Genomic DNA, 18,388 nt, shown 5'->3' on the forward strand with positions numbered 1-18,388 from the left:
AGGTATGTCATATGGGGGGTACTACCATAAAAGATACTGTGATTTTAATTTCAATCCACTCATTCATTGTTGATTTATAGGGAAGCAAGTTGACTTTTTAAAATTAACATTTTGTTCTGCAAACTTGCTACAATCACTTACTAGTTGAGGAAGATTTTTGTTGATTTTTTTGAGATTTTCAATATAGTCAATCATGTCATCTGTGAACAAAGACAGATTTATGTCTCTCTTCCCCTTATATTTACCTTTCATTTAATTCTTGCTTTATTGCATTAACAAGTCTTGCCAATACAACATCAAAAAAGATGGGTGAACATTTCATTCATTGTATTTCCAACAATACTGTCTTAAAATCTTTTTTACAATGTCATCTTGTAATTTTTTTTCTTGTCTTTTTTAGGGCCACACTGCAGCATATGAAAATTCCCAGGATAGGGATCAAATTGAATCTGCAGCTGCCAGCCTATGCCATAGCCACAGCAATGTGGGATCTAAGCTTCATCTGTGACCTACACCACAGCTCACGGCAATGCCGGATCCTTAACCCACTGAGCTATGCCAGGGATCGAACCCATGTCCTCGTGGATACCAGTTGGGTTAGTTAACTGCTGAGCCATGAGGGGAACTCCAGAGTAATCTTTTTAATGTCCTATGATGTTCCCCATTTCATACCTGAATTTGTTATTTATGGCTTTTCTCTTTTTTTCTTGATTTGTCTCATGGAGAAGTTTATCAAATGTATTGATTCTTATAAAGGAACTATTTTTGGTCTGATCAATCCTTTCTATTGTATTATATCAATTTCTGTTCTTACCTTTCTAGTTTCTTTTATTTAGGTTTATTTCACTGTTCTATTGCTAACTTTGAGATAGATGTTTAGTTTTTTATTCCATCTTTTCTTCTTTTGTAAGGAATACTATACATGTCCCTCTGAGAATGAACCTAACACATTCCACCGTATTTTAATTATCATAAGTTAATCAAATAAGTATACTCAGTAATTCACACATATATGGATATTTTCTAGGTGTTTTTTTTTGTTAGTGATTTTAAGTTGTTAAGATTAATAGAATTGTGGTCATAGAACATATTTTCATCATCAAAATCCTTTGAAATTTGTTGAGTTTCCTTGGTGGCTCAGCATGTGGTTGGTTTTTATCAATGCACAGTGTGTGCCTGCAAATAATGGGTATTCTGTAGTTGATGGGTGCTGTTTTCTATAAGTCAACTATTTTAAGTCTATTATATTATTCAGAGTTTCCAAATGTTTAGTGGTTTTTTTCTCTATTTCTATCATTTGCTGAGAAAATTGTGATTATGTTTCCCACTATGATCATTGGCTTTTACATTTCTCCTTGTAGTCCTGTCTGTTTTATTTTTGTATTTTGAGATTATGACATTAGGTATACACAAATTAAGAATGAATTAGGATGGGAGTTTCCATTGTGGCTCAGTGGTAATGAACCTGACTAGTATCCATGAGGTCATGGGTTAAATCCCTGGCCTTGCTCACTGGGTTAAGGATCCTTCATTGCCGTGAACTGTGGTGTAGGTCACAGATGTGGCTCAGATTCCTTGTTGGTGTGGCTGTGGCATAGGCTGGCAGCTATAGCTCCGATTCAACCCCTAGCCTGGAACTTCTTCCATGTGCTGCAGGTATGGCCCTAAAACAAAAAGCAAAATAAGAAAAAGAAAAAGAAAATGAATTAAGATGGTTGATGCTTTCTTATGATGTTTCCCTCTGTCTTGTGTGGGTTTTTTTTCTATTTTGATATTAGTATAGTTTCATCAGCTCTTTTTTTGTTTGTTTGTTTGCTTTTTAGGGCTGCACTCATGGCATATGGAGGTTCCCAGCCTAGGGGTACAATCAGAGCTATAGCTGCCAGCCTACGTGACAGTCACAGCATTGCTAGATCTGAGCTGTGTCTGCAACCTACACCACAGTTCATCGCAATGCCAGATCCTTAACCCACTGAGCCAGGCCAGGGATCAAACCGGCAACCTCATGGTTCCTAGTCAGATTCATCTGTGCTGCGCCACGATGGGAACGCCTGTCAGCTTTTTTTGTATTAAATAATCATTAAGATTGCGAATTGTATCTTTTCCATCCTTTTATTTTCAACTTTTTATTTCTTATTTTGAGATGTATTATTTATAATCAGCATATAGTGAAGTTTACAATTCAATATGACTGCTTTTGTGTTTTAATAAGCATATAATAAAAAATTACTTACATTTGGGGTTTAAATCTCCTATTTTATATTCATTTTCAATTAACTTAACCTTCTGTATGTTCCTATTTTCCTTCTTTCTTGCCTTGTTTTTTGGGAGATTTTTCTTAATAGTCTGTCTTTGTTCTCCTACCCTAAGCCAACATCAACTTGGTAGCTATATAATTACTATTCTTTCTGTGGTTATCCTGAAGAATACAAAATATATCCTTAAATTATCAAAAACTCATATTGCTTGATTATTTTATCCATTTTCTTGGCATTATGGTGGTCTTGAAATACTTTAATTTCATTTACTGCTCTCTCAACTTTTGTGCTTTTTTTTTTTTGTCTGTCTCAATTCTATGCACTGCTCCTTTGACTTTCTGTGTTTCATGTTTATTATTTTTCTTCTTACTTTACTTTCAAAAATAGAAAAAAACCCCTATCTTTATATAACTTATATTCTTATATGGGAGACAGTCAACATAAAAATAAATAACTAAAATGTATAGTCTATAATATGGTGATAAATATTTCAGAGAAAAGCAAAGCAGAGAAGGAAGATACGGAATGTTGGGAAGCATGATTGAAATTTTAAATGAGAGTGATTAGGGAAGATCTCCGCAAACAGTTGCAGTTTGAGCCAAGGTCTATAGGAGTTGAGGGGATAAGCCATGAAGAAATCTACAGAAGAGTATTTTGATGCACAGAGAGCTATAAATGGAAATGCTCTGAGGTACAATTGTACCTGACATCTTCCAAGATCAGCTAAGAGGCTGGGGTGGCTGAGTTAAATGATATGGGAGAGTAGAAGTAGGATATCAGAGGGGTAGTGAGGTTTTTTTATAATGAGATAACAAGGTGGCAGTCAAGTAATTTCACTAGGGCTTTGTAGAAAGATTATTATGATGCCATGAAACTCAAGAGAAGCAATGGTAGTTGAATGCAAAGTACAACCTTTTTAGCTTACATTTTTAGAGGGCTTTTTATATCCCAGGCACTGTATTAAGTATGGTATGTGCAAGACTTTATTTCATACTTAATGTATAAGAAGAATATATATTTCACACAGGTTAATTAACTTACCCAAGCTCACAACTTGTGTGTGACAAATCTGGAGAGTCATGTGCATGTGGTCTCTTAATTATAATCCTCTATTTCTCTGATCTGACATTTAATGACAAACATTCACCAGTCATCTGGAGAGATGTAGCTCTGCATTCACTGGGGATGAGTTTTTCTACTCACTCTTCCTTTAGTAGACAGAGCATCTGCAAATGATCTCAAGAGCTGGACTGGTTTACCATGTGGGTCATTCACTTAATCCATGTTTTATTAACACATACTACACACCTAATTCTGGGCCATTTTTTCTTCACAAGGATGGAGAAAGATACCATAGATGGATATATCCAAATTAAATGTCATTACTGAAAAAAATCATGTCCTATAGAGGACATTGGCAAATGAGTTGTTTTAACCTAAGAATCCAACTGTAGCAGCTCAGGTTACTGTGGAGGCACAGGTTGAATCCCCAGTCTGGCACAGTGGGTTAAAACTTCCCACATTGATTTCCGCAGCTGTGGTGTAGGTCTCAGCTGCAACTTGGATTCAGTCCCTGCCCTGGGAACTTCCATATGCCACAGGTGCAGTCATAAAAGAAAAAAAATATTTTACTTACATCTGGGTGATCAATTATGTTCCTTTTATACTTTATAGAGTATAAAATACAAATTAAATGAATAGACTCTGCAAGAAAAACCTGTACTTGAAATAATCCAATGCTGCATTTGTAATATCACAAATGAGTAGCATATGCATTCTTTAGTTTAACACCTTTATATTCATGCCTGATTAGCCCTCCTCTGGAGGAGGGATGTTGGCTAATCTGACCTCTGTGGAGCAATCAGGAGGTTGTGCAATTCATTTTATTTTGTACACAATTTAGCTCAAAACCTGAAGATTTATTGATGCAATGTAAAACATTAGCTGGCAGGTAAAAATAAACTTGTTAATGTATGTGATTAAAACAGCAGTTAGAATAAACTGAAATGTTTGCAACATCAATGGAATTAATAGAACTTAAAATATTCAGTGAATCAATTAAAAGTCTTCTTCAGGATTCAAAAAAAAAATGTGTATTTATGTCCTTAACTTTCAAATGAGCACTGGGAGAAGAAAGGGCCAAACCTTCTGTCAGAAGGCGTTTAAAGATTTCAAGGGCATCTGAGTGTTTCTAGGTCCAGCCAGCTTCTGAAGGAAGCCCTAGTGAGCTGAGTGGCTGACATCTCGGAATGCAGGCTCCAGACTGTGCTTCCAAGAATTAAACAAGAGAAGCACGTGAGAGCAATTGAAATGGGTCCTGGCCACACTCCCTGAAATTCTGCAACCTGGTTAACCTTTGAGAAGAGCACAGCTTCCTACCAGGATGAAAGTATAAAAGAAGGTGATAGTTTCTCAAGCCTGTTCTTCTCTAATGGTCACCCCAAAGACCTTCAAAAGTTTCAAGCCAGAAGTTTTAGGCTGAATAATCTTGTATAAAAGTCCTTGGGAGGAATTAATTGGACAGCATCATGTGCAAGCAATGGAACACAGATATTATCTAGTTCCCAAAACTAGATTAATTAACCTCCATTACTCCCACTAATAAACACATTAAATAGGCTTTTTAAAGCTATGTGTTTATGCTTTTACCTCCAGGGATGGGCCACTGGAAGTGCCCATTGTCTTCATAACTGTTCTGCAATGCAAAGTTCAAGTTTCTCTTTACATTAATATGAAGTAGAAGCCTAAAATGGTAAAGCTGGGGAAATTCTTTAGTTCAGACTATGATTGTCTAAAACCTTATTTAAATTTTGAAAATATATTCATGCCTTATTCCATGTCTGAGTCCCAAAGATATCTACTTCTTCACAGGTTAACTGTACCTTACACAACTTCTATGATGGCTTGTTTCTCACTGCATCAGTTGAAAGCAGGGCAGAGTCAGAAGTCCTGCAGTCATAACTACTGGATTTGTGAAGCTGACATCAGGATTTATGAATCTGTAAAATTTCCTACTGGTTTCTTAGTGCCCAGGGCTACAAGCCACAGTGTAGCCCTAGACCCAAACAGTGAGGGTCAGCTTTGGCCCCACACTGCTCATGGCCATTTTCCTGTTGCTCTTCCAAGGGCCAGGAGACAGTGGGGAGATGGCTGTGGGATTGTGCTCACTTAGTCTAGACTACTTTTCTAGACTGTTCTCTGAGGAACTGAGTCCTCAAAATTCCTGCTTAAAACAGAAGGCAGGCTTTTAAGGCCACAGTGTGTCTCACAAGAGTATGGACTATGGTGCTGTGGGTGTGTGTACCCCTAGATCTAAGGGGCAAATAGTGGGTGGCTGTTTACAGGGGGAGGGAGACTGCGCCTAGGAGCTGAATGGAGCTTAGATGTACTGGTGCACCCAGGCCCATGGGTTGAGGGAGGGTGGGAAACTTGAGGCTGACCACACAGTTAGGGAGCCTCTATCTGTGCTCTTGCCCCACAGCCCTGGAAGGTGCTGCAGCCAACCATGGTAATGGCCACATGAGGAGACAGCTGTCTGTGCCTTGGGTGGCTAAAAAAAGACACTGAAGACATAATTTGCTTTTTGTATAATCAGGCCACCCAAGATGGTTGTTCTCTTGCTCTCTGTACATCCCCTGCTTGACCAGTGCCTGCTTCACCTACTCCTACTCACAGGACTAACCTTCCTAACTACTTGCCCCAGGCCCCAGCTAGTAATATCTCTTATCAAAGAGGCGGTAAGTGGTGTGCCCCTCTGCTGGTTTCCCTGGGGATTAATGAGTCAACCTGATATAATTCCCCCTGTAACTGGCAATTTCCCCTTCCACCTTCTCTCTCCGCTCCCCCAGAAGACTGCCACCATGTCCTGCCAGCCATCCTCAGAACACAGCAGGGTGTTGCTCCAGGACCTTGTGTCAGATGTGTAAACTCCCTTTCCATTAAACCACTGATGTCTCTGTTGCTGATCCAGGCTAGTTCTTCAGACTTAAAGCTGGGCAAGTATTTAGGAAGGTCCTGTATGTCTGCAGGGTGCAGTTCAACACCTTCTCACCAATGTTCCCTTGGTATTTTCCTTAGCAACTGAAACACTCCCTTGACATTTTACTGCTGAGATTACCAGAAGTAACAAGGGGTTTTCATTGTTCATTCTACCTTCCTTCTAGTCTCAGCAACTTGTTCCCTATTTTATTTTATTTTTGCTTTTTAGGGCCTCACCTGTGGCATATAGGCTTTCCAAGGCTAGAAGGCTGAATCAGACCTGCAGCTGCTGGCCTACACCACAGACACAGCAATCCAGGTCTGAGCCTCGTTTGAGACCTACACCACAACTCATAGCAATCCAGATCCTTGACCCACTAAGCAAAGGCCGGGGATTGAACCCACATCCTCATGGATACTAGTCAGATTAATTTTTGCTGCACCACGATAGGAACTCCCTTGTTCCCTATTTTAGCACCTCCTATAGCTCCTCCTATTTGCATATTCCTTTTCTAGCAGAGTCTCCCTGCATGATCCAACTATCACCCTTTACCTCATCCACCAACACCCATTCAAGTTATTTTTCACAGTATTACTTCCTATGGTCATTTACTTAGGCCCCACAAATGGCTTCTATTACCTTTGTTTTAGTCTAATCCACAGTTTGTGATGATGAAGTTTCAGGTGGAAGGGGTGTGTGCTGTCTCTTACTCTGTATATATGCATTTGTGGGTAGCAGAGGGAGGGGAGAGGAGGAGAAAGCACAGTGTGTGTTCTGCAATGGATAACTTGAAAGCACAGAATCTTGAGACTATATATTATTCTAGGATTTATGACATTCGAAGACTCATAAAAAGAAAAATTCATTCCCTGTGAATAGCAGGAAGAGCAATTTTTTTTTTTTCCTTTTCCCTCCCTAGAAAAAAAAAATGAAGAATTACCATGTATACCTCTTAGCCAAGAGCTTAAATTCTGATCTAGGGACTGTTGGATAGATAGGTAGAATCCCACTAATTCAGGTTAAAAAAAAAAAAAAAAAGACAACTTGAGACCAAGAAAGTTCATGTGTTTGAGGGGTGAACAATGCATTGAACTGCCATGAGGTAGGAGGACTTAATTCTGATTCTTATCATCCACTATCTGTGTGACGTTGGGCAGTTTACCAAAGTACTTTCACCTTCAGTTTCCTCATTGGTACCACTTAGCATAATATCTTCCCTGCTACCTTACAGGGTGGTTGTGGACATGAGGTGAGACAATGACTACAAAAACCCCTTGTTACTGGAATAGGCATGCATACAGAATAGGCATGCATACAGAGCCCCAAGATCTCTCCCAAGCTCAGCTATGTCTGACACCCAGACCCCATCAACATGGCAGTGCCTGTGCTTGTGTTTTCCCTCCAGTCACTGTCTCCAGGATATAGAAGCTTGTTGGCAAAGGGAAAATAATACAAGACAAAATTCTGCTTCTGTCATACAATCCCTTATCTCATTTTTCTGTCCTGTTTTGTAAATAGTGATCTACGTATATTTTGGTGAGCCTACAAGATTACACCAGGATTCCCCCAAATAGCTCCTTATATGGGAAGGGTAAACTGTCTAATCCAGGGAGGCTTAATTCTATGAGACATCAGGGATTTAAGGGTTAGGATGGCAGTTGACCATTATCCAGCCATGATGGACCTTTGGGCATCATATTACCTAGCCTATTGCAACCCTAGTTTCCTCAGGAAGAACTCTAAAATGAATATTTTGAATAATATAATTTCTAGTTCTCTTTCAGCTCTAAATTCTATGATCCTGAGCCTACCACACATGCTCAGCTTTTCTTTCTTTCTTTTTTTTTTAATGATGACCAAGCAAAAGCAAAGCCAGCCAGAACCTAAATAATCAAAAATAATTAACCAATTAATTACACATTTTATTTGTTCAACAATTGTTTTTTGAATATCATCTTTATGCCAGTTCTAGGTACTAGGAACAATGGGGAAAACAAGATATGCAAGATTCCTGCTCTTATGGTGCTCACTGCTCAGTAGAAAACAAAGAAGTAGAAAGAGAATAAGGAATGAACAGAGACATGTGCTATCCAATGTGGAATTGTAAGTTCACCAAGTTAATCATACCTCCTCCTCCCCCAAGTTCCAAGATTTGTGAGGAAGTATCAGCTTTTAAGTAGATTTAGAGCATTTAATTTGCTTGCATGGGGAGAGCTCTGAATTCTAACCGCTAGACCACCAGGGAACATCTAGTTTGCTTGCACAGAAAGAAGGAAGGGAAAACAAATTGAAAGGAATTCTGAATCTTTGAAATTATTAACTCTTTCAATTTCGAGGGAAGGAAATCTAACCACTGCCCCCACCCCAAATGAGCAATCCTTGGTTGCTAATTATCTAAATACAGTATCCAATAGATGAAGTTTTTCTATGGGAAAAAGCTGGCCCATGGGTCACAATCTAGGCATTCACTAGCATCTTTGATTGTTTTTTGGTTGTTTTTTGAACTTGCCCAAGCCATGCGAAGTTGCCAGGCCAAGGGTTGAACCCAAGCCACAGCAGTGACAACACCAGATCCTTAACTGCTAGGCCACCAGGAAACTCCTCATTTGTATCTTGATCAAGTATATTGATAGGAAAAATAGCCCAGCTATGAAAGAATTAATTTGAAAGCATATAAAGCCTTATTAGCACAGTGAAACAAGTTACTATTTATAGTTTTTTATTTTTATTTTTTTGCTTTTTAGGGTCACACCCACAGCCTATGGAATTTTCCAGGCTATGGTCAAATTGGAGCTACAGATAACAGCCTACACCACAGCCACAGCAATGTAGGATCTGAGCCATGTCTTCAATCTATACCACAGCTCACGGCAATGCTGGATCCCCAACCCTCATGTATTCTAGTTGGATTCATTTCCACTGTGCCTCAATGGGAATGCCTACAAATTTTTTTAAAAAAGAGAGAAAACAATATGTGTATAAAGCTGGTAAATAAGCAAACATCAAACTTAAAAACTGGTAAGAAATAGTTTTGAATTTCATTGAATGGCCACACTAGAAACAAATCAGTGAAACCCAAGGAAAATGTGACATTAAGTTAGAGAGAGAAAGCTTTGTGGGTGTTTCAAAGGACTGGGTGTTTGATGTGCTGGCCCCTTATTACACCATATTTCCTCTCTAAATATATGGCTTTCCTTTCCCTTGATTTAGTGATGTTATGAATGCTACATGTATGCTTCACAGTCATAACTATAGCCATTTTATTTGACTCATGAGTGGAACAAAGTCGGAAGAAAAAAAAGAGTATGAAAATTTTATGAATTTACAGAGAGAAAGTTGAAGGAGGGTTGTTGGGGAAGGAGGGATGGAGAGTGATGAGGTTGTGTGGACCCTTCAGAAAAGCCTGACACACAACCAGGAGATAAATAAGTCTTGGAGAGCTAATGCACAGCACAATGACTGCAGACCACAACGCCGTATTATACATCCAACTTGCAAAGAGACTAGATGTTAATTATTCTCACCACAAAATAGAAATGGTAATTATTTCATGAGTTGAGATGTCAGCTAGACATTCATATTGCAATATAGAAATGTATCAAATCAACGTGTTGTACATTAAACTCACACAGTGTTATATGTCAAATATATTTCACTCAAGAAAAAGGAAGACCAGTTTAAAATTCACCCAGATGTAAAGGGTAAAAGGCAAGAAATAGGAGGTTAGGGAGAAGAGGGTGGGGAAATGAGGGTATTTATCTCATGGCCACGAAAGATAAGTCAAAGATTGTCGTCAGGATGGAAAACAACCCTGAGTATCGTCATGGTACTGGTGACAGACTGGAACCTATAATTTATATTTGGAATCTTTGCAAATCAGATATTTCTGTGTTAAAGTGTGCCTGTTTTTTGAACATTTGTCTTGGATGAACCAGTGTTTTTAGCCATGCTGCATTTTCTTTTAAGACAAGCTTAATGCTCTTCTTTGTCATTCAGCAAATCTGTCAGAAAGGGATGAATTGCTGACAATTTAGCACCAACTACAGTCTATTTTCCTCACTAAATGCTGAATTAGAGACTTTGCACAAAATATGGATTTCTAGAAATTTCTCTGCAGAGGTTAATGTGCTTAAAGGTCAGCAGGGTGTGTTTTGGAAGAACATAATATAAAGCATTTAAAAAATATAGATTTGAGAGGTCTTTTGCAAGCTTCATTGTCTAAAATGCAATGCTTAGTTTCTGTGAGATTAATATACCCACAAAAAAATCATTACTCATACTTTGACTGAATTGTTTCCGAAGCTACTATAACACCAAATCTATATTGAGTCCAATATGCACAGGCAACAGTGCAACTGTAACTCAGGCCAGTGTGATGATGATGTTTAAGTAGAAAGTGAGATTCAGGGAAAGTGTTTTGCAACAATGTCTCCTCCAAATAACAGAGTATTTACTGATCCACCAAGAAAACGCCAGTGTTCGAAAGGACTGCGGGTGCCACAAGCAATTAGTGTGCCTGTGAAGGATCTTTGGCAATTCTCAGAGAAGACAGGAAAACGTTATATAGAATGTGAAATGCAGGGGTCATTTCAAAAGTAATGGATACCGACACAGGGCTACAAACAATTTTAAGGTTTACACATCACTCAAAGAAATTGGATTAGAGCCAGAGAAAAAGATGTTTTATATTACAGTTTCAAAAAAAAAAAAAAAATCTTAAGGGTATTTGATACAAGACAGTATAATATCTACCTTCTTTTGAAATGTAATGTCCCCATGAAGGCAAAGGGTTCTGTGTCATTTCTGAGGTAAAATGTTACCATTTTGAACATGTTTCTTTCCAAAAGACTTTACAGCAACAATAGCCTGTACATATGAAAATAGTTTACAAGGGACATGTAAATAAAGTACCTAAATCCTAGTGTTCAAAAGTCCTATCTTCTGCTGAAAGAATTACTTATCAGCTGTTTCATAACCTAAATTCTCAGATAGGAGCAGACTGCCATTTGCTTTTTAGAAACACATCAACTAGTTTAGTGCTTTGACTCAGACTTGGGATGGCACTTGTGGGCATGAAACCAAACAGGGCCCTATGGGAATCCTGAGCACAAGGCTTTCTGTGTCCCGCATTTTTTATTTTTAGGGAATAAACTTTAACCTCCATGACATTTCCTGAGTTCCAAAGGGCAGGTTCTAACAGTTTCTGATCAGGGAAGGGAGGGGATGCAGAGAGTAGGGAGGAACAGTCAAGAAACAATAGTACAACCTTTGGGCAGGGTCCTGGTTTCTCCTCAAGGAGTATATGTAACAATATCTCTGAGTTCTTCTGCAGAACTAAAACACCCAACAAATGAAAACAAGAGAGGAGGACCAGTCCTGGAGCCACTAAATACCAACTTTGAAGAAGAATGAAAAGCTTGCATCTACCCTGATCCTTATCTGTGGCCCTATTTTCTACTTCCAAACAATAAAACACCTCCTAATCTCTCCCAAGGGAGGGCATGGTCTTTAGGGCATTAGCCTGCTGTGCATGCCTCCTTTATCTGGCAAAGCAATAAAGCTATTTTTTTTTTTTCTCCTTTGCCCCAAACTCTGTCTCCACATTTCTCTTCAGCACTGGTGGACAGAGGCTGAGTTTTGACAGCAGGCACTGGTTGGAAGGGTGGTCGATTCCTCGAGGCAGAGCTCTGGGAGCCATCATGAAAGCTACCTCCATTTCCGTGGGCACTGTAGTGCTTCGAATGGTGGCCTCCACGAAGATAGCCCTAATTCCTCAATTCGGTGGATATTACCTGATTTAGAAAAAGCATCATTGCAAATGTAAGTCAGTCAAGAAAATAAAGAAATCATCTTAGATTGTGTGGGTGGACTTTAAATCCTTATGATGTCTTTATGAAAGAAAGGTAGAGGGAGATGTGAGACAGACGAAAGGACACAGAAGGTAAGGCAATGCGAAGATAGAGAAGAGGCTGGAATGATGGAGCCACAACCACAGGAAGTTGAGAAATGCCAGAAGCCACCAGAAGCTGAGAGCAGTAAGAAAGGATTCTCCCCTAGAGCCTCATGAGGGAGTGTGGCTTGGTGGACAGCTTGATTTTGGACTTTCGGCATGCAGAGCTGTGAGAGAATAATTTTTATTGTTTTAAACACCAGGTTTGTGGTAATTGTACCTACAGTGACCATGGGAAGTGCTACAGAAACCTTTAACTCCTATGGTTCTTATATACTGAAGAAAGAATGGGGAGCCATGTAGAACATGGCCTAGCCCCCCTCACCCTCCATGTCATATCCTGCACTTAGGTCAAGTCATAAACACACTGGGGGGTGACAGAAAAGATGGAGCAAGTGGTTCCAAATTCCAAATGTGTGAGGAAAGATAGGATCCATTTCTATCACATGCTTACTGAAGTCTCTCTTTGCTTCCTTTTTACTTGCTCCTGTCCACCGTTTTGGCCTTGGGAAGAGGTGGGCGGGTAGGACACAGGAAGAAGGAAGGATTAACAGGAAGCAAGGAAGAAGCTGAAGGTAGTAAGGACTTTTCACTGACAAAAACATAAAATTACAGTAAATAGATGAGGAACCTGGGAAAAATAAATGTACAAACACACAAACAAAAATCCTAGACTCAGGTGTTCCCATCATGGCTCAGCAGAAATGAATTTGACTAGCATCCATTAGGTTGCAGGTTTGATCCCAGGCCTTGCTCAGTGGGTTAAGGATCCGGTGTTGCCATGAGCTGTGGTGTAGGTCACAGATGAAGCTCAGATCTGGTGTTGCTGTGGCTGTGGCGTAGGCTGGCAGCTATAGCTCCGATTCGACCTCTAGCCTGGGAACCTCCCTTAAAGGAAAAAAAAAAATTCCAGACATAAACTCAGGATAAATATAAATTAACAATGAGAGAGCAACGTAACTTTTTTTCACAACCTTAACATTTGATGAAATTCGTAGATTATACCATCAAATTAGGAAATCAAGTATTTCTATGTTTTGCCAGAGTTGCTTAATAAAGGACACACAGCAGTGACATGCATAACATCATTTTAAAATAGATTTTGGAGGGCAGGGTCTGGAATTGTCTGGAGTATATTTTGGCTTGTTCTTGGTCCCTAGTTTTTGTCCCCCACTCTCTCTCTTTCCCTCCCCCGCCCCCAACCTTTGAGGTGGAGTTCCTCGGGGTTCCCTTAAAGAAGGTAAATCTTCCTGATCTTATTTCTAGTTCTCCTCAATCAATTCAATTTAGGACATTAATTCAACAAATTAACTTATCTCTTAACTAGTGTATTTTAGCTTTTGGTCCCTTGGATTTTAGTAGGTTGCATATTGATGTTTTATTAGGAAAATTTGATTTCATACAGGTTTCATAAAAAAGCAGCCTTGCCCTCTAAAATCTAAAGTAATGGAGGCTCCTCTAAGTGAAAAGAAATATGCATCTAGACAACCCAGGGGACTCATTTGAGCTGGCTCATGTTCAGGTATCATCCGGGGCTGGGAACATTTGAAGATGCACCAAGGTAACTGCTCTGACAGCTGCTACTTGTGAGGAAACTCTTGTCTTAGGGTTAAAAAGAAGAAGGCAGTGCTGTCAAAGTGAAGATAGATTCAATTAGCTTCAATGCAAACAGTTGTAGGAATGCTTTGCTGAGTCAGTTTACACAAATGGCTTTGTGGAATGCCCTCATAGAGACCACAGTTGCTCCAGAAGATGTCTGCTCAAAAGGCTTAACTGCTATGGCCTCAACCTGGATCTTCAACTTTCCTGATCTGTCCTTCATTTTTCATTCCTCCACCATGTCCCTCTGCACATCTTCCATTTGACCAAGCCTAGCTGATTAACAGTGACGTCATGCTCACCTGTCTCTTCATCCTGCGTTATTGATTTCAAGGCCCTGCCCAACCCAGACCTCCCAAACATGGTTACATCTTTCTTCCTCCACATTATGCATGTCACTCTGCTTGGTCTTAGCTCTTCTCTCATATGCCCTCTTTCATAATTGATGCTCTTTCTGATTTTCTCCCACTGAACTGTGACTTCCTGGACACTTGTGTCTTAGTCGTCTTTGTACAACTCACAGTAACTCACTGGGGACTTTTTCTCTTGTAACTGTTCAGTAAACATCATTTAATGAATTAAAAAAAATCGCAAAGGGAGTTCCCATCAAGGTCCAGTGGTTAACGAACCCAACTGGTATCCATGAGGATTCAGGTTCAATCCCTGGCCCCTCTCAGTGGGTTAAGGATCCTGCATTGCCATGAGCTATGGTGTAGGTCACAGACACGACTTGGATCTGGTGTTGCTGTGGCTGCGGCGTAGGCTGGCAGCTATAGCTCCGATTCAAAACTTAGTCTGGGAACCTCCATATGCCATGGGTGAAGTCCTAAAAGGACCAAAAAAAAAAAAAAAAAAAAATCACAAGGAACTTCTAGATAAAAATGTGATTAGGACAGTTACAAAATAATTTTAATTTCCCAGAGTTGCTAAAGAACCCTGAAAGAACAGTTGCCTATATTCAGAAATCAAGTAAACGTTTGAGAATTAAGCAAATTCATTGTAGTCAAAAATATTGGAGCTGGCCCAGAATTTGCCTTGTGCAAGTTACTTTAGATGGGAAAATCAAAGATCATTGTTGCCAAACTCATAATGGTTTAGAGTATCTTGCTTGGGTTGTGGGAACATTCTCGTGGTTGGTCTCTATCGTTCATGGCATTTCCCCTCCAAACCACAGTCTTCAATAAGGAATATTTAGTAAACTGAAAAGTGACTCTGTCTGTATCCTGCCGTCAGGATGATGTCTAGATGCTGTGGCCTGACACATTACACCTTGATGTCCTTCCCCTGCCTGCCTTTCCATTCGCGTCTCTGTAGATTGCTCATGCTCTCCTTTCAGATTCATTTCTTTTTCTCTGATCCCATGCTTCCTTGGTCCTCTGTTTTTTTGGGGGAGTTTTTTCTTGGAATTTACTCCCTCCTTTCATTTTTAAAAAGAATTCCTTCTTATCCTTTTAAATCAATTGAAGCAAATTCTCCAGGTGCCAAATCAGTTGAAGCAAATTCTTCAGGATGAGTGTGTTCCAGGTGCAAATGTTATCATAGCACCTTCTAGGACAGTACTTCCTATACTCTGTCATAGTAATTGATGTCTTTGTTCAGTTCCCTATTGAGGGCCAAGATCATGTCTTATTCACATGTCTGGAGCTTTGGGAATCTGTAGTACAGAAGAGAAATTTTAGGCAATGATGAAGATTGAGATTCCTTCAGAAAAACATGGGGACTAAAAATGCATCAGGCTGAGGAAGGGGACCCAATGAAGACCAGCTTTCGCGAAGTCAGCAGAAGAAAAGTATCTGCTAAGGAAGACTAAAAAGAAAGAGGAGAATCAGAAGAGATCCACATTTGGAATCCAAGGTAGGGAAAATGTTTATATTGAAAAAGTGTTCAGCTGCATGACATACAGTAAAGAGAGCAAGTTAAGTAGCATTAAAATGTACTCATTGGATTTGCTGCTTGGGCACTCATTGGTGGCCTTTGCTGTAGATCACATGGTATTTTTCAAGGGTTTATAATACAAACTAACACTCTCTCACACTCAGATACATATGACGTAATTTGACTTGAGCCTTTGGGATGACTAGGTTAAAGATCTGCCATAATCTGTCCTTAGGGATTTAGTCCAGGCTCTCAGCACAAAGAGATAATTGGCACAAGTTGAAGAAGGAGGATATACTTCTGTGCTTTGGACATGGTTTTAATCCAAACTCCTATAGTATAATACAATCTTACATACTTCATCAGATTCTCAAAACCTCACCTGCTTGCCAGGCCCTCAGCTGCTTCTGAACCTGACTGGTCCTCTGGGCTCCTGTGCAATTTTGCCACCTGAGGCTGTCCAGCTACACTCCCGGGGTCTTTGGCCCTTCCAGTCATGTCCAGGCTTGGATGCAGAAGGACACTGTAGGGATGGGCTTCTTTGGCAGCCATCAAGGGAGTTGGGTGACCTGACTTAGAATTTGGGGAAAGAACTCCGAGTGGGGTGAAGCTGGAATGCTGGAAGTGGGAAGGAGCCATGCAGATAAATTTTCTCTCCTTCCTCCTTGAATGGACTGCTTTGAGCAACTTCTCTGCACAGCATGCCTGGAGTCATCCCAGGTGGCTGAGTGGCTGCACGTGCTGAGCCACCAGCTGTGCGTCTTTGCTGCTTAGGGTAAAGCAATGGTCAGTGCAGTGACAAGCTGTGGCTTCCCAGATTTGTCCTGTCACAGTTGTCTTTCCTTAACTCTCTCTTTTCAAAAAAAGCACCCCTGTCCAGGCTCTGCTGTCAGTGGAACCCAGGCTGAAACATTTCTTTCTTTCTCTTTCTTTCTTTCTTTCTTTCTTTCTTTTTCTTTCTTTCTTTCTTTCTTTCTTTCTTTCTTTCCTTCCTTCCTTCCTTCCTTCCTTCCTTCTTTCCTTCCTTCCTTCCTTCTTTCTTTCTTTCTTTCTTTCTTTCTTTCTCTTTCTTTCTTCCTTTCTCCCTTCCTTCCTTCCTTCTCTCTCTTTTCCTTCCTTCCTTCCTTTCTTTTTCTTTCTTTCTTTCTTTCTTTCTTTCTTTCTTTCTTTCTTTCTTTCTTTCTTTCTTTCTTTCTTTCTTTCTTTCTTTCTTTCTTTCTCCCTTCCTTCCTTCCTTCTTTCTTTCTCTTTTTCTTTCTCTCTCTCTTTTTTCTTTCTTTCCTTCTTTCTTTTTCCCTTCCTTCCTTTCCTTCCTTCCTTTTCTTTCTTTCTTCCTTCCTTCCCTCCCTCCCTCCTTTCTTTCTTTCCTTCTTTCTTTTTCCCTTCCTTCCTTCCTTTCCTTCCTTCCTTCCCTTCCTTCCTTCCTTCCTTCCTTCCTTCCTTCCTTCCTTCCTTCCTTCCTTCCCTCCCTCCCTCCCTACCTCCCTCCCTCCCTCCCACCTTTCTTTCTTTCTTTCCTTCCTTCCTTCCTTCCTTCCTTCCTTCCTTCCTTCCTTCCTTCCTTCTTTCTTTCTTTCTTTCTTTCTTTCTTTCTTTCTTTCTTTCTTTCTTTCTTTGTTTCTTGTCTTTTGTCTTTATATGGAGGTTCCCAGACTAGGGGATGACTGGAGCTGTAGCTGCTGGCCTACATCATGGCCAAAGCAATGCCAGATCTGAGCCGTGTCTGTGACCTAAACCACAGCTCACAGCAACACCAGATCCTTAACCCACTGAGAGAGGCCAGGGATTGAGCCTGCAACCACATGGCTCCTAGTTGGATTCATTTCTGCTGTGCCAGGACAAATTCTGAAGCTGAGACATATCTTTAGCTCCCCTTGTCACTTTTGATGCAGGTGATCATGGAAATACCAACAGCAAAGCCCACACTTTTCTAGTCAAGATCGGACCTGTCCTTTCCTTCCCAACCTCATGGTGATGGATAGAGCAAGAATGTCACCTGATTTGAATGACATGAATAATTCATTTTGACTGATATCCTGCCTATTTCACAAAAGTTAGAAGATTGAATTGAATTAAAAAAATGTTTATTTGGGGGTGAGAACCTGAGATCCACATGCCAGTGCATCATTACAGCACCAGGCTCTGACTTACTTTTCTTGGCTGCACATGGCAGGAGAATAGGACGATTTGAGTTTCTGGGAGAAGAAAATTTTGTCAAAACTCCACCTATCTATTGAGTCCACTGTCAGCTGGGTCCCACCTACACAGGTGTGAAATTGTATTACTGTTGGAACAAGAGTCCGCTAGGTTCAAAGTAATAAATATTATTTTACTTAACTGAGAGGTTTAGAGTTGTTTCTTAGGCTTTTGGCAAAGCTCCCAAAGAGGACAAGTGAACTCAGATATCTTGGAGAAGAAGGAATAAGTTAAATGCTGGAATCTGGAGCCAATGAATCCCTTAGCAGCTGGACAAGAGTTGAGAGATTCTGAATAGGAACTTAGGGGAGAAAATAAAATCAGTAACTGCCAAATTCTATTTCTAGAAGTTTGGTTATGAAAGGAAGAATACACAGGGTGGTTGCTAGAGGAAAAAGCTAGGACAGGGATTTCATCTTGTTGCTATTAACTTTTTCAATTTTGGGTAGATTTTGCCTATTTGCACACTGAAGGGAAGGAGCCATTCATTGAGTGAGTGTTGCTGCAAAGAGAAAGTGTTTTCTTTGATCC

The 18,388-nt window shown here is 40.0% G+C and overlaps 1 protein-coding gene across 5 annotated transcripts in view; it reads left to right on the top strand.

Moving 5' to 3' along the window:
- The window catches only part of LOC106510026 (uncharacterized), a 354,100-nt gene that overhangs the window by 296,792 nt on the left and 38,920 nt on the right, over positions 1 to 18,388 (top strand). For 4 of the 5 annotated variants that reach the window (XM_085022049.1, XM_085022051.1, XM_085022052.1 and 1 more), the window contains 2 exons: positions 8,204 to 8,340; positions 15,386 to 15,640. The gene's annotated coding sequence lies outside the window, so the exon portion shown is untranslated. Of the gene's footprint in view, positions 1 to 8,203; positions 8,341 to 11,851; positions 12,058 to 15,385; positions 15,641 to 18,388 lie in introns of all 5 variants that reach the window. The other variant, XM_085022053.1, reaches the window with a different exon arrangement.

This window comes from Sus scrofa, chromosome 4 (genome assembly GCF_054392235.1).
Source record: "Sus scrofa isolate SSC_HxYL_T2T_F1_AM1 chromosome 4, Sscrofa_HxYL_maternal_Yorkshire_Landrace_v2.0, whole genome shotgun sequence".
In the NCBI taxonomy this organism is placed as follows: domain Eukaryota; kingdom Metazoa; phylum Chordata; class Mammalia; order Artiodactyla; family Suidae; genus Sus; species Sus scrofa.